Genomic DNA, 16,752 nt, shown 5'->3' on the forward strand with positions numbered 1-16,752 from the left:
GGTGAATGATATGACTGATTGAATCATTTAGTCATTCACCAAATTTACTCATTACAATTTAGGGTCATGTAGAGATAACAATTATACTACCAGCCCTGAGCATAAAGCAGGAACAAACTCCAAACGGAATTAGGTATAATACACTTATTGTTTTGCAACAACTGCACTGTTTAATAATTACATCTCCAACCAACCCTAATTTGCAGATTTGTTTTTTATGCATTTTGGGTGCAAAACACGTATTTATGATGCAATTTTTCTTTTTTTTTTTAACAGCCACTTAATTTTCAGGTCTTTTGAGCCCGTGGTTCAAGTTTTGCCTAAGGGCCACCACACCTGGAACAGAGGAACTCCAACCACTAAGAGAAAATTAACACTTAATCCTTCACAATTAACAACAAAATTGTGAAGATTTAATTAAAAGAAAATTAGTTAAATTTAACAAATGCAAAAACTAAAGAAATTGGCAAGATAATCATTAAATAAGAAAATTAAATTAAACCCAGTTAACAACTGAGACTCTGGAAAGTGAAAATGTGTTGCATGTTGGTTGCACATTCAAGTAAGACTTTTTCTGGACCCTGTATGTGTGACATTACTACTACTATTACTACTAATCCTAAGGAAAAAAAATAAAAGGGAGCAAACAGACAAACACAACTCTACATAAGCAAACTCAGGAATTGTATTAACCAGTAAACCCCCGATTCTCTAAAGAATCGCAAATGCAAGAATGGCAATCAGTTTCTTATCCCTCCGATCTGTGAAGGAATGAAAAATGATGGAGGGTGGGAGCGTCCTGGTAAAGTTTTCATTTAATTAAATAAACATTTTTGTACTAAAGCGGTTTCTTTTTGGAGCTGTGACTCATCTGCTTCTGGTGTTTCAGAAGCGCGTTGTAGGCGCTTTCGTTTATTGTTTTTATCCATGCAGTCTCGCTTTTGCCAGCGGTGGTAGTGTGTACGGCTTGCCTGTTGCCTCTGGCATCTGTGCATATATACTGTACAACCTGGTGTGCACGCTTTACCTCAGGTTTAGTTTACAGGTCGTAGCCATACGGGCTAGTTTTTGTATTTCTAATCGTCGAGCTCTTTCTTTTTGGAGCTGTGATTCCTTTGCCTCTGCTGTTTCAGAAGCACGTTGTGGGCGCCTTTGTTCATTGTTTTTATCCATACGGGCTCGTTTTTGTATTTCCATTAGTTGAGCTGTTTCATTTTGGAGCCATGACTTCTTTGCTTCTGGTGTTTCTGAAGCGCGTTGTAGGAGCCTCCGTTTATTGTTTTTATCCATGCGGTCTCGTTTTTGTTTTTCTGTGGCTGTGTCGTTATGTAGAAGTCGTTTACTGTTAGGAATCATAATTCAACTTACTTTTAATACTGAATTACTGTTATGTGATTCAAATATGCCATACTGACTGCTGGCACAGTGGATTAGAGCAAGTTTAGTTTACAGGTTGTGTTGTTTGGGCGCCACCTACTGACTCTGAGAAGCCGCTGGGTTTGACTCTGGGGCGCTGAGGCGCCGTGCGCATGCGCCTCGGTGCGTCCTGCGTCCGGCGTCCGTGCATATAATTATACAACTGTCGTTTAGTAATATAGATAAAACAATACTCAGACTCCAATTCTATCAATAATATAATAATACAAAAAGAACTTCAGCACAGATCCAGAGATACCTCTGATCTAAAAGCGCTAACAATAAAACAAGAACAAAATGAAAACCACAGAACAAACCTGAAATACAAAAATAGTGAGGTCAGGTTGGGGAGCATGCACTGGTGCAGCGTGTTGCTCCCCTCTCCACACACACATGACGAATGAGTTCGGGATTCTGGTTGGGAACCACCCAGGCAGACACGTGGGCCAGTGAAGGAAATGACCAACTATCTGCTGCAGCTAGGTGTTATATGGGTGTTCCCTTCGCATGGTCTAGCCACTCCGGTCTTCAAAAATGATGATCCTGCGGGCTGGATCACCCTCAGTGGAATCATGAAACATGATTGATGCTCCTTCACTATGCAGGTAATGTGCCTCATTCAGGATTCTGCAAGCAACAGCTTGTTCAACACAAAGTCAAACCAGCTTTACCCAAGGATTCTCCAAAGAAACACAGTACCAATGTAGTCCAGTTTTTGTCTCAGGTCACTGGATAGCGTCCATATCTTGGAACAATATAGCTAAACAGGAAGAACCAGAACTCTAAAGACTTGGACCTTTGTCCTTTTGAAAAGATACACAACACACCCCTTTCCAGCGACCTCATGACCTCCCATGCTCTCCAAATTCGTCTATTGACTTCATAGGAAAAGTCACCAGAGACATGAATGTCGCTGCTGAGGTAAGGAAACCTGTCAACAAGGTTGACACTCTCTCTGCAGACAGACACACTGCTGATGGCTGTGCCCAAGAGGTCATTAAAGGCCTGGATCTTGGTTTTTATCTAGGACACTCACAAGTCCAGACACTGAGATTCCTCATTCAGTCTCTTGAGAGCCTAAATCATAGCTTCCATTGACTCCGAGATTACAGCATTGTGGGAAAAGTCAAGATCAGTGAATCTTTCTTCACAAACAGATGCCCCACAGCTGCTGGACCCCAGGACCCTGCCCAACACCCAATCCATGCAAGCATTGAACAGAGTAGGCACAAGAACACACCCCTGTCGAACCCCAGAATCAACTGGGAGAAACACACAGGTGCTGCCTCCTCTCTGCACAGCACTCAAAGTACCAGTGTACAGGCCGGCCATGATATCCAGTAACTTCAGGGGGATACCGCAAAGTCTCAGGATATCCCACAGGGCTGCTTGATCAACTGTGTTGAATGCATTACAAAAATGAACAAAGGCTGCAATGAAACTCTGCTGATAATTATGTTTGCGCTCCATGAGAACCTTCAGTGCCAGGATGCGGTCGACGATAGACTTCTTAGGCGTAAAACCAGATTGCTCCGGAGAGGTAGGTAGGTGAGCAAGTAATCAAAGTTCCTATTGAGGATGACTCTAGAAAGGACCTTCCCCAGCACCAAGAGCAATGTTATCCCCCCATTGTTGCCACAATCCAGATGATCACCCTTTCGTTTCCAGATAGGGACAACAAGTCCAGTTTTCAAATCAGTTGGGATGATGCCCTTCTCCTAGATGGAAGTAATGATTGCTTGTAATGCAAGGAACGACAGCCTTATCACCAGCCTGGAGAAGTTCACCCCGGATACCACAGATCCCTGCAGCCTTCCTTACCTTCAGCTGGTCCACCACCTGTGGAATCTCAGTGAGACTGGGTGATTTACAGCTAATTGGAGGATCAGCCTCAAGGACCATGGACCCAGAGTTGTCCAACATCCTAGCTGGAGGACTAGCTTTAAACAGCTGCTCAAAATAGCCAGCCCAGCAGGTCATATTTGCAGCATCGTCTGTAAGGACTGTTCTATCACCTGTCTGACACTGACTCTCCGAGGAACAGATTCGAATGTGCATAATGCTCCGATTCCTCTGTAAGCAGGTCGTGGGTCACTAGACCATAGATGGTGTGTCACCTGCACACAGATTACTCTAACAACTGCCTCCTTATCTGCTCTCAGAGCCCTCGCAGCCATCCTTCTCAGTTTCCAGAACAGACTGGAGTTGCCATCAAGCCATGCACTGTGACTTCTCTCAATGATATCCAGGGTACCATGCAAGATGAGACACCTCCTTCTGGGTACACCAACATAATCTTCAGCAACTTTCAGCGTCTTGTCATGAAAGATCTCCCATATCACATTAGTATCAGCAGTCACAGCCAAGTCTGCAAGTTCATTACACAAACTGTGCAGAAACTCATTAGAAACAGCTTGATCTTGAAGTCTAGCCAGGTCCAGCCTCATTCTCCTAGTTGGTGGTAGCCTACTGGAGTTAAGCTGGCTCTTCAGAGTTGCAACAACAAGTCTGTGGTCAGAATTTACAAACTGGGCACTTCTGTAGACCCTGCAGTTTTGTAAGCGCGTCCACCATCTGCAAAAAGGATCCGGCGATCCATAGCCCCTGACGTTTTGCAAAGTCAAGTAATATGGAGCCGTTTTCACCACAGTTGCAACACTAATTAAAAAAAAGTGCAAAATACCTCAGCAATGCACCGAGGCTTGAGGTAATTATAAAAACATGTTAAATTTATGGTAAAAAAAAAATGGTAGATGTGGTTGACAGAATTTTTACCATCAAAAATAAGGTAACAATATCCAGGGTATAATTTTACAAGAGAAGTTCTTTCTTTGCAGCTCATTACATAAATATGGCAGTCATTAAACTATCAAAAAATGCTGTCAAAAACACTGACCCTTATACAGTTTGCATTAGTACAATAACAACAATCAATAGCAAACATGTTATATCATTTAGTTTAATACTTAAAAAACAATTCAATATACATTTAAAAACAATTCAATGTTTAATGAAGTTATTGCACAATGTATGGTGGAGAACTGTGGTGGGTTGGCACCCTGCCCAGGATTGGTTCCTGCCTTGTGCCCTGTGTTGGCTGGGATTGGCTCCAGCAAACCCCCGTGACCCTGTGTTCGGATTCAGCAGGTTAGAAAATGGATGGATGGATGGTGGAGAAGTAAAGTTGGTGTCCTACAGGTTTGCTAGTTTATCGAAAACAACCCACCATAAATCAGCTAACATAACCTCAAAAAACATTCAGCACTCAGTGAAAAATAAGTCTGCTAACTCTGTTTTTTCTGTACTATGCAAAGGATTACAAGGAACAATATGGTAAAAAGGGGTGTTTCTTCATACCCATGTCTTAACCGTATGAAAATTTAGCAATCGGTGCCAAGAAAAAAACCCAGAAAATGTTTAAGTTCTGAAAAAATGCATCTTACGGCAACCACACAAGCCTATTTTAAAGTAATATTGAAGAAACAGCTACATAAAGCAAATACATATGATCATTTTTGGGTTAAATTAATGTAAAGTAGGTAATGATAAGGTAACCATGTGACAGTGACTTAGAGCAAACAGCAAATTGTCAAAAAAGAGCAACTTTTCTTTAAACAGCTTGCTGCAGTAAAATGGAAGGTTTAATACAATTTCCTTTCTGATGGCATTATCTCATTTTCTTTGGTGGAAGAATATATTTTTTATGGATTAACAATGTAAAAATACTAATGGTCTGCTTCAGTGTTACTGAAAACAGTGCTTTACCATTGTACATTTTACATTTGTTTACCTTCACTATTTAACAGGTTTAGACTATAACAGCCAATTTTTACAGTAGGTAGTTCTTTTGTTGTGCCACAAGTTCCTGCCATAATCATCTGCAACTTCTCAGTAATTGGCTGTAACTGCCACCTTAGCCTCAATTCTTAACAAGGGGAGGAGAAAATAATGAACAAAGATGTAAAGTTTGAAGAGAAAAAAAAGAAAACAATAAAGAAAAGGAGTGGGGAAATTGGTATAAATCCTACTAAAATATCACTCATGCACACACCTTTGGAATGGCCAGTTAACTTAAGTATTATGAATGTGTACCTACGACTTTATTTTAGTTATTATTTATTTATATTTTCATTTAAGAATGTCTGGAACTATTATCATTGTTGGTTTAATTTATTTTATTACATTTCAGACCACTTTTGTTTTTATGAGCAACACTATTTTGCAATGATTCGGCATGGGACTGCCGTGCTGTTCAGTGTAATAATGCCCTTTGCCTGTCCTGGAGGTGTGGAGTGTAACATCACTTTAGTAAGGCTTAAGACATAATCATGCACATCCTATCTAAGATGGTGGTCCATAGCGCTCAATGTGCAAGTTTTGGATTTTTTCACCTAAAACAAACTCTTACTTTTTTGATTGCATAATGAGCATAAAAATAAAATAAAGAAATAAAATGAGCTTATTTGAAAGGATTTATTTTCAAATATTAAACACAACAAATATGATTCATAATTTTCGAAGCCTTATCTCTATGGTAATTCTTTTGAAAAAACTTATGAATGATCTTTACCAGTGTGGTCTAAACTCAGATGTCTTTTTTAGTGGATTTGTGATGATTTGAGCACATCATGACGTGATGATGTCATGAGTTTTGTAATGCAGCAACACAAAATGGCAGCTGTTGGAACAGAAAATGGTTGTGATAAAATCAAAACAAAATAATAGAATTACAGTATTATTAGTTAAAAGGTGTTTACAAGAAGAAATTTGTAAGGACTTCTGCTTTCATTTTTTGACTTTGATTTTTGTTTAGACATTTAATACCTGTATAGAGCAGTTTTTTTGCTGGCATTCTAAACTTTTGCCTGTCTCTGATCACATATTTGCCTTATCCCTTCCAGTTGTCTCATCTCACAGTCTTTAATTGCAATCTGCCTCAGTATCCATATTTTATTCTTTAAAATAAAACCATCACAACTTTGGGAATGTGAGAGGAAAACTGGAGTTCCAGGAGGAAAATACAGACAGTCAAAAGTTGAACATACAAACACCACATGGACAATGGCTTGATACAGGACTCAAACTAATGAAGCTGAATCTGATCTTTGAGGTGGAAATGCTAGTCACTGTGCCTCCATGTGTACATATTAGGCAAATATTAATTTTCTGCTTTGTCTTGCTGTGTTTCCTCCTGCTGCAACGCAGATGATGGATCTGTCTTTGCATTTTGCTAGTGGACTGAAAGAATATATTTACAGGTGTGGCAAGCACACTGAAAACTAGGTTCTTTTATCTCAAGCCTAATGCTAGCCAAAAAAACACACGCAGCACATACACACCTCAAAACAAGTAGTGGAAGACAAAACACTGAAATAAAATTTAGCTTTTAATGTTGATTTACCTTCTGGAAATACACAGTTGTGAAGGTATCACCAAAAAAAAAGAGTCCCTGATACAAGGCCCAGTTTCTTATCTGTTTTTGAGTTTCCTTGGTTCCTCAGCTGTGCCCAAGTGACTTGGTTCGGTGGAAAGTTCCAAAGGGTGGATTACTTAATTAATCCCACCAAGGCAGCACTTAGATATTAACTCATAAAACATAATAGTATAATCAGCACACTGTAACTCCTCTTTTCATTGTGCTATCAAACATTTTTTATAACATTTACCCTGTAAATGACACAGCTACAATATACATCTCTGTTCTCATTGAAATCAGAAATTCTGTTCATTTCTAAGCCACAGATGTAATTTTTATCTTCTCAATGAATGTTTACATTTCCTTGGCATGGTTCTGCAGATTATATAGTGGTTTATTTTCTCGGCACAGCTAAATGGATTTGCATGTGTGTAGAAATGCCATCTAAATGTATGGGTAAAAGGTAAAACTATAGCAAAAAAATTATTATAACATTTATGTCTGCACAACCATTTAAAGAATAAATCACACTTATCTGCCAATTATTGATTTTGTTCACTTCACATTACAAAACTAAATATTACAGCATATGCTAACAGCCATGAAAGGCTAACATGCCCCTTTAAGTCATACTTGAAGATTTCTTTGTCCAGTAAATGCTTCAGATCACCAATTCCTGAAGGATTTGTATCTGCCGATGCCCTTTTACAAGTTACACGGCGGATTGCCTTATTGATTACAGTTAGGAATATTCTGTGCTCACAGAGTTCTGTTCAAATGGGGAATTCGACAGATCCTCTCCTCGCTCATGGGTCTGTGTAGAAGCACTGCTTGCGGCGTGCAATAGGAGAGCAGCTCTCCTGATGAAAGAAAATATCTCTGCCTGACTGTTGGCACTTTACAACTAGCAGCCTGTGGAATTTTACAAAATTTATTAAGGTACATGCTTTTGTAAAATGTCACCAGACCAGCCTGAAATGTCAGATCTTCCATCTCCAATTTGGAAATTGTAAAACAGTTACATAAAGTGAAAAATATCCATTATTAAAAGCACAGAAGGGCAAGTCTTAGCTTTAAAATGTATTGTGTCAATGATTCAATTCACAGCTGCTGTAACTGTCACATAGTTCAGGGTGCATACAGGAAACTGCAGGGTGTGGGTACGATTAAGAGGTGTTATATGGACCACATTTTTCCTATGTTTTGCATAACTAAACACAGAAAACAGCTGTTTCCTAAAAATGGAAAAGCATATCCCGGGGTGAGTCGGTCGAAAAGAAAATGAATTGTGTGAGTTGTGTATCCGAGTAATTGGATGGTGTGTAGCAGCAAGGGGAACTGGGCTAGCATCTACAAGGTGGTATACAATCCTCTTTAATAAAATCCCTGTGTGCGTCCAGGTATCCATGTGTGTGTGTCTTCTGGTGAAGTGCGCATGCGCGGGGCATGGTGCGATGTGCGATATTACTGTCGGAGAAAGTTACAGACGTTTTACGGAAATACAAACCAGTATTACTGCGAGAGGAAATTAAAGGTACACAATACAGTGACTCATATTACAGCCACATACAAGCCAGTATTACTCTCAAAGGAGATTAAAGGCATATTACCGACGCGCACGCCTGTATTACCGCCAGAGAAAATTAAAGGTATATTACGGACGTTCAAGCCAGCGGACGTACAAGACAGTATTACTGTCACAGAAAATTAGACACACAATACACGGCAGCAGCCCACGAAGAACGGTCAGCTCAGCAAGTAAACATCAACAAAAGAAAGGCTGAAAGAAAGAAAAATACGACCAACAAAAAGAATGAGGTCAAAGTCCCTTGCCATTTAATATAGACTGTTCCTACTAATGTTTATGCACTACTGTTCTAGCGCCCGTTATTGTAATGGGCTAAATGACTAGTAAAGACATAAAGAGTAAACCCATTTTTGTGTGCTTACCTAAGGGATTTACCAATGCCTTTAAAAATACCCTTACCCAGTTTCACATACACAATTACAGTCTATGGTGCTGAGACACCTGTTGTTGACCCAAGAAAAGTCTGCCCCATGCAAAAGTCACTGTCAACATTTTCTTTATCTTCTTCCTAAACCTAAATGTAGCTTTTTTTCTTGAGGTAATTGGTATAGGATCTGTAAAGCTTTTCATCTGAGACTTTCAAATATAATTTAAAATCTTTCCTAATACTTTGTACCATAATTACATAAACTTTTATAGTTTTATATCTAGTAATGATCATAACTATTGTCTCTATTTTATTTTCTTCTTTCAGTGAACCAGCAAATAGTAATTTTAATGTTCTGCTCTGCATAAGGCAACAAAACTAAAACTAAACAAAGTGAATGCCTTTGAATACTATGAAGTGGTTTCCCCAGCATTCTGTTGTCCCTTATAACATAAGAAATTTGACAACCAAGAGGAGACCACTCATTCCATCAAGCTCATTTGTTTGACCAATGGCTAAGCTGTCTCAATAGCTCATCCAGATTTTTCTTAAAGGTTGTCAATGTTTCTGCTTTAACTACAAGTCTTAGTAGTTAAGACTTATTGTTTAATGTTGCAGCACCTTTTGGATCATGGGATCAGTGGCATTACTACACATGATATCACACTGTTGTTATTTCTGATGGGGACACTGGGACTTGCTGTCCTAGCCTACTTGCTTTTTTATGTGTACTTTGTTAGGGGGGCTTTATTGTTTTGCAATGCCTTTTGACCTTACATTTCTCCAGTCATTTTAAACATAGTTGCCAGTTTGTTTTGTCTTCTCTTGTCTGACTTTTTGCCTGTTTCTGCATTTATCTGTTGCCTATTGCCTCTTTTTTTTGGTCAAATAAACAAAAAAATCCCTTTTTACTTCAGTGATCTCTGGCGTAGAGATCTCACAACAATTTCCTTAAATCCTGAAGTAACTGAGGCATTTGTCTTTTTAGTGCTCAATTTTTAACAATGAGAAGTCAACTTGGTTATGTTTTACCATTATATTCACTCAACATTTTGTCATTACTTGTAAATGTTTCACAAAAGCTGAAAATCAATATGTTAATAATAACTCAAGCTACTACCTCTTTTTCATGCACTCAAGAACATCGATAAATATGCCCATAACCCTTGCCTCCCTCAGGTGGTATGTTTCATCCTTCACCTCCCATTTGTTTAGTAGCCTCCATGCCTAGAGGCCTGTGATAAGTGTTTATGCTGATTGTGTTACTATTCCTTACTATCAAAGACACTCAGTCATTGAGTCGTTCATGTTTGGTTTAAATTTTTGCGAGCTTCCTGTGTTTTTGATCCCTACATCTGGGTTATGACAACATGCTGTATTCATTTGGAACAAAAAAATCTAGTACTGTAATTATGTTTTTGCCACATAATGTCTGTTCATGTTTAAACAAAATCAGGATGAATTTTCGCAGATGTGTCCAATACGTGAATATATGTTTTTCACTAAAGGGCCATTGTCAGTTTCTGGTCTCAATTATTTTTTTCTATGTGTATTATTTTTATTTTATTGTGTTAGGGTTGTTGCCACATGAATGAAGTGCCGTGGTTTGAAGCCCATGCCTAGTCATTGTCAGTGTAGAGTTTGCCCATTCTATCTATAACTGTAGGTGTTTACCTCCCCCAGCACCAAAGAAGTGTTAGGTTATTCAACCATTCTAAAATGATCCTAAATGAGTAGAAGTATGGGACTCTCTGATGAACTGGTGCCTTATCCAGGATTAGTTCATGCCTGACAGGCCCATTTATGACCATGAATTGTACTCAGTGGGCTTGAGAATATACTTAGTTTTGTTAGCTATTTGTTTAAAAATGTGTTTTTCTTGTTCATAGGTGTATAGGGTCATTATTCTCATACAGACAAAGTACAGTGAGAATCTTTCTTAAATGTGCTGCTAATCAACATGCAACATGTCACGACTCCCCAGCACCTCAACAAGTGAGTAGAACAAATTTCCTTCTCCCTTACTTCCAAAATCTCATAATATATTTGTCATTAATAGACAGATAGACTAAGGAAATTTATGCTATTGTTCTTTTGCCTTCATTAGTTTAAACCATTGTTGATGATGTCAATGGTTTCCTTTTATTCTGCAGCCATTCTAAATGGTTTGCCATGTTTCATGGTGGCCATCTTACTTAAGAGCGAGCTCAAGATGACTTCTTTCATCCTTACTTTATTTCAGAAATAGCAAAAAATTATATAAAGAATTTCAGGAGCCCTCTCATGTTTTTTTTTTTATAAAGTTACTTTGTTTAGGTATTCAGCATTTATCAACTGCATGCTTAGGTGGAGATTAAGGGGGTCGGGAGGGACTGCCTCCCCCCCATTGGATGTATTATTAAAATAATAAAAGGATTATTAAAATAAGTCTCCAATCAAGGGTTGTTTTTAACTACAAAGTTTTTTTAAGGCCACAGCTAATGTAAGTATGTTAATAATTAAGGAATGGTATTTAATTCTTTGTTCGTAAGTAACTCTTTTTTGCACATCACATGCCCTTAAAACAGAGTAATATTCTGTATTATATAAAGTATGGATTGACTATTTTAAGTTTAGCTTCAGAAAGGTCACGTCAACTTGCAGATTTTGTAAACCATATTTACTTCCTTTACATACCTGATATCCGCTCCTGTCCGAAAAAACAGATCATCAAGTAGCTATTTAAATGACCACAAAGTCACTTGTGCATGTCCCTTGCCAGCACCTTGCAAGTATGTACCTCTGCTGCCCAGAGACTCCACCCTGGAGGTCCAAGTAGGTGGACTTGACTCCAATGGGCATCAATAGAGACTAGCTGCTGACCTCCAGAGCTCCGCCTTTTTACGCTGTTATTGAGATTAGGGTTGTGAGAGGTTAATGTGTCTCAAATAATACCAACTGTCAAGTAAGTTAGCTTTACCTTTTTGGCGCTCCATGGTGGAGGCTCTAAGCTTCAGAGACACCAGACATGCATCTTATGCATGAATGTGCCATCTGTACAAGCAGTGGTGTGGCAGTCTGAGCAAACCTCGACCACAAGTCACGCACCATTGTGACAAACAAAAATGTCTGTTTGATGAAGTAAAATATATTTAAACATTCTCTAGTTTCCATAAATCCATTCTCTAAACCCACTTATCCATGGCAAGGAAAACAGGGAGGCTGGAATCTACCTCAGTGGGCATCAGGGCAAGGCTAGAAACCAGACCATTGGAGGGTGAGCACATGCACATGCACACCAGGGGCCAATTTAGTATCACCACCCCACCTAACCTGCTTGTCTTTTAAAACAGTTAACTCAGAGCACCTGAATATCAAGCCATATCTTCAAACTTGTTTAAAAATAAGAAACTGTTTATTTTGCCACAAGTGTAACAAGCAGATAACCCCAGCCTCCCAGGAAAACAACTCATTTTCTGTCATTTCAGTATTGTTAATGGAATATGCATATAATTTAAACGTTTGTTACTGTGAGATTTAGGTTATATTGTAACTTTGTGTTGTGACCACCAGGGGGAACCACCGAGACCCCAAACCCCAGACACAACTGCACCAAAACAGTCCCAGGTTTATTTACAAAAATATCTTTAACCAGCTTCTTTTAACGAAGCCCAATACAGCACAGCAAAATAAATGTTTTCTTCTCCTTTCTCCTTGACTCGCACTCCTCCCCCAACCGCGATTCACCTGGCCGAGATCAAGCAGCTCCTTTTAACTATGACCCGAGAGTGCTAACTGTACTAGGACATAGCCTGCTGAAAGCACTTCTGGGTCAAAAGGAAGGCCCTGAATGTAGGGAATGTAAATCCCAGCAGCTTCCCCTGGCATGCCACATGGAACTCAACAGGGCTGTACGGGTCCCAGCATTCTTTTTCTGTGTGGGAATCCTAGAGAACCTAGAGAGTCTGCCACCTAGTGTACTGGAGGGGGGAATGTTCAGTAATATTGATCTCCCCCATCCTTTCATTATACAGGGATAAAGGTCCCTGTTCAATTCTGGATGGGCTGCCAGCCTATGTGTACCATGCATTAGAGTATTGTGAGAAATTTATGGCATTTGACTTGGAATTAGATGTAAATATGTACCAGTACAGTTCAGTACAGTTGTGACTCTTAAAAAGGTGCAATTACTGTATTTTTAATGGGTCGTCTGGTCCCAGCCAAGCCTAAATGTCAAACTCCACCCATGCTCGCAGCCCTAAAATATTGCACTTAGTCTTTCAAACAATACTCACTATTTCCCACAAATTAAGTCAAAAAGGAAGTAACCATTCAAAAATAAAATAGTTTTTAAAAAGCAAACAAGCACATCTGTTCCTTTGTAACGCCTGTAAAAATGTATTTTCCTCCTAAAAATCACACATTATTTTGAACTGGGTTATCTTTCATGTGGTTTTATTTTTATGTCCTATTTAAAATAGGTAAGCAAAAGAGTTGAACCCTTCTCAAAAGGAGATCAAATTTTCATAACCAAGTTATACCTGTAAGAATATGATTTTGTAGATATTAAATTAATAGTATTTTTTTGGCTTGACTACTATTACAATCTTGTGAGCTGTAATGATATTTAATTATTCATGTCTGCTCAAGCTGCATGGCTCTAGTGACAGTTGCTTGTAGCTCTGTGCTCTTTTTACTGCTACTTCTGAGATACTATATTGAAGAAAATTATTGACGATCAGAGCACATTGGTATTTTTAAATTTTTAATGATAATAAATGTTGTCATTGTTAGCTCTTTTCTTTTTAAATCAATCCAGTAAGAGACAGCATGATATTTCATTACTTTTTAAAAAATATTTTTAAGTGCAGCCCTTCTGCAGCAATCAGAAGCTGAATAGACAATATCTATTTTTGATCCTTCTCACTGTTTTTAACTTCTGTTGTTACAATATGTAGGAGTATACTGTTAACTTTGCTTTATTATGGGAAATAATGCTTTAAAGTAAAAAAAAATCATAAAACTGCTCAATAATAAACAAGAAATGGTAGGCAGATGTTGTGAAAAGTCTGTTATTAGTTCATCGTGGTTATCTGAAATTAATTAAATATGTGAGATAGATTTAGAGTAGTTAGGATGGCACAAATAGTTGAATGTAAAGTTGTACAACAATAAAAAAAAATCAAAACATGTCAGTACTGCCATTAAAAAACAGTCTGAACAATAAATCTTCTAAAACTACTCTGATCCTTTCATCTTTGTAGTTCTCCTTTTTTCAGCCTTCCACATTATTTACGTCATGTTATATCGCTAATCAGCCTGCCTCTAGTAATTGCCTAATGGGCTTCAGGATAGTGAATCTGACCTTCCAAGGAGCTTCCATTAGGAGCTATTGTCTTGTCTTTACAGCCAGATTAGGAACATCTTATCCACTAGATAATACTAGATCAGCTCAGCAGACACATTTCAAGTTTGTTTCAAAAACATACTAGTGACTAACAGCAACCACATCATTTTGTGAACAGGCATTTTAAAACCAAATTCTGCTTGAAGCCAGCCAGTACCCATTTCCACATATTATACTGAAAAAATATAACTGGTATTTAAACCTTTAACTTCTGCATCAGTGTGTAAACGTATTAGGAATAATCACCAGCATAGTTGGTACATACAGTAGAGAAGAATCATATTTTACAATTAGATATCTTATTATTAATAAAACAACAACAAAATAATAATAATATATTAACATGTGACCTTCTTTTCAACTGTTTGGGATAAAGAGCACACACTGAAGGTCCTCTCATAATGAAATAATGCCACTCTTTCAAAAAAATGCAAAGGAGGGATGTGGTGAAGTAGGCAGGAATGCCACTGCATGCATCCAGCATCCCAGGTTCCACTCATGTATCTGGATATCCTTCTTATGGACTCCCCATGTCTGCGGGGGTTTTTCTCCAAATACTCCAGCTTTCCTTCTACATCCCTATATAATCTGCAGGTTAGGTTAATCAGCTATTTCAGACTGGCTCTGCTGGTGTGTGCATGAGTGGACCCTTCAATGGACTGGTGCCAGGGTTGTTTCCTGTTATGATTAATCCCTAACAGGAAAGGCAAAAACTATAGCAAAACACTTCCCGACTCAAGAAGAACCACAAAAATAAACTTGAAATTAATGCATGTAATTATTGAGTTGCAATAAAAATAACGGAATAAAGAATGTGTAATGCAAAAGGAAGAAAATGAAATCAGTTAGTACCAAAAGTAATAAACAAAAACAAAAATTAAGGCAAGAAATTAAATAACCAAAATGAACATAAAAGGTAACTAAAGAAATTAAATAAATAACAATAAAAAAAGGTTGGTGACAAACAAAAAAAAAATCTTCCATCCTCCTGGTGACTGTCATCCTCTGCCTCCTGACTCTGACACTTCGAAGAGATGAGGAGGGCTTTTGGTAAACTGGACCTGGGAATGCATCCAGTGTCACAGTAGTGGTCATCTGGAGCACTCCTAGGTCATACGGAAATCGGGGTAGTCTTCCCTTACTGTACTCCTGTTCTTTATTACCCAGATGCAATCTCAATTTCAGAATCCTTTTGCCAGTTGAGAAGCCCCTCATATTGTTGAAGATTGTGTGGTATTTAAAGCACATTCACTCTTTTGACACATGCACTCATCATAACTTTTAATATTTTCTATGATTTGTGTTAATACTTAGTTTATGTACTATTTTATATCTGTTGCATTGATTTCGGCACGGTGGCATAGTGGGTAGCACTGCTGCCTCGCAGTTAGGAGACCTGGGTTTGCTTCCTGGGTCCTCCCTGCGTGGAGTTTGCATGTTCTCCTCGTGTCTGCGTGGGTTTCCTCTGGCTAGTCCAGTTTCCTCCCACAGTACAAAGACATGCAGGTTAGGTGCATTGGCGATCCGAAATTGTCCCTAGTGTGTGCTTGGTGTGTGGGTGTGTGTGCCCTGCCCAGGGTTTGTTTCCTGCCTTGCGACCTGTGTTGGCTGGGATTGGCTCCAGCAGGCCCCTGTGACTCTATAGTTAGGATATAGCGGGTTGGACAATGGATGGATGCATTCATTTTTAATTATTTGTTTTTCTTCCAAATGGTTCATTTTCAAAGAGACCTAAAGAAACACAGAAACTATTTATATGGGATGCTGTTACCACTGTATCAAATGTTGACATTGCATTTCGAATTAAACCAGTTTTTAAAACTATTGACATTTTAAAAAGACATATTGGAGGTCTTGTCTAAATTTGTCATACTTTACACATTCTTGTTCATACTCAGAGTATTATATTTCTTAGTTTTTTTTCTAGCTCAATTGTCCTCATTGTTTAATATTCTTGTTATCTTCCAAATATTATTTTTCCTGTTGTTATAGATAATGTTTTGGGTTCTGTTCTGCCCATGGCAAAAACCTATTTTTTTCTGTTTTTTATGCTTTAATTTTCTCATGCTCTTTTTGAATCTTTAAAATATTCTTTAAATATAAAGAACCTTTGTATTCTTTGACACATGAAGTTTTGTAGTTGGCCTCTCCTCCTTTTGGTAATAGATTAGATATTATAAAGTTTTGGATTGTTAAAAGACAAGCCCCATTTTTGGCTATGTGCAGGAGAGATGTCTGCATTTTCAGTTTAGAACTAGGATTCCTGGGATGAGGACTATCTAGTGGATCCAAACCTATAAAGAGAGCAGGGTTCCTTCCCTGGCTCAAGAGTGCTCTTTGCTTAATATTCTTGTTATCTCACAAATATTATTTTTCATGTTGTTATGGATTCTATTTTTGGTTTTGTTGTTCCAAGGCCTATTTTTTGAGAACTATCTAGTGCAGTGATTCAACCTTTTTTGAGTCACAGACCCCTTTAAGAATCTGATGAAAGCTATGGACCTCCTTCCGTAGAAATATTCACATAAACACAATTTTGCATCCAATGAATATAATGTACTTTATTTATAGAGATTTGA

Source organism: Erpetoichthys calabaricus, chromosome 7 (genome assembly GCF_900747795.2).
Source record: "Erpetoichthys calabaricus chromosome 7, fErpCal1.3, whole genome shotgun sequence".
NCBI lineage: Eukaryota > Metazoa > Chordata > Cladistia > Polypteriformes > Polypteridae > Erpetoichthys > Erpetoichthys calabaricus.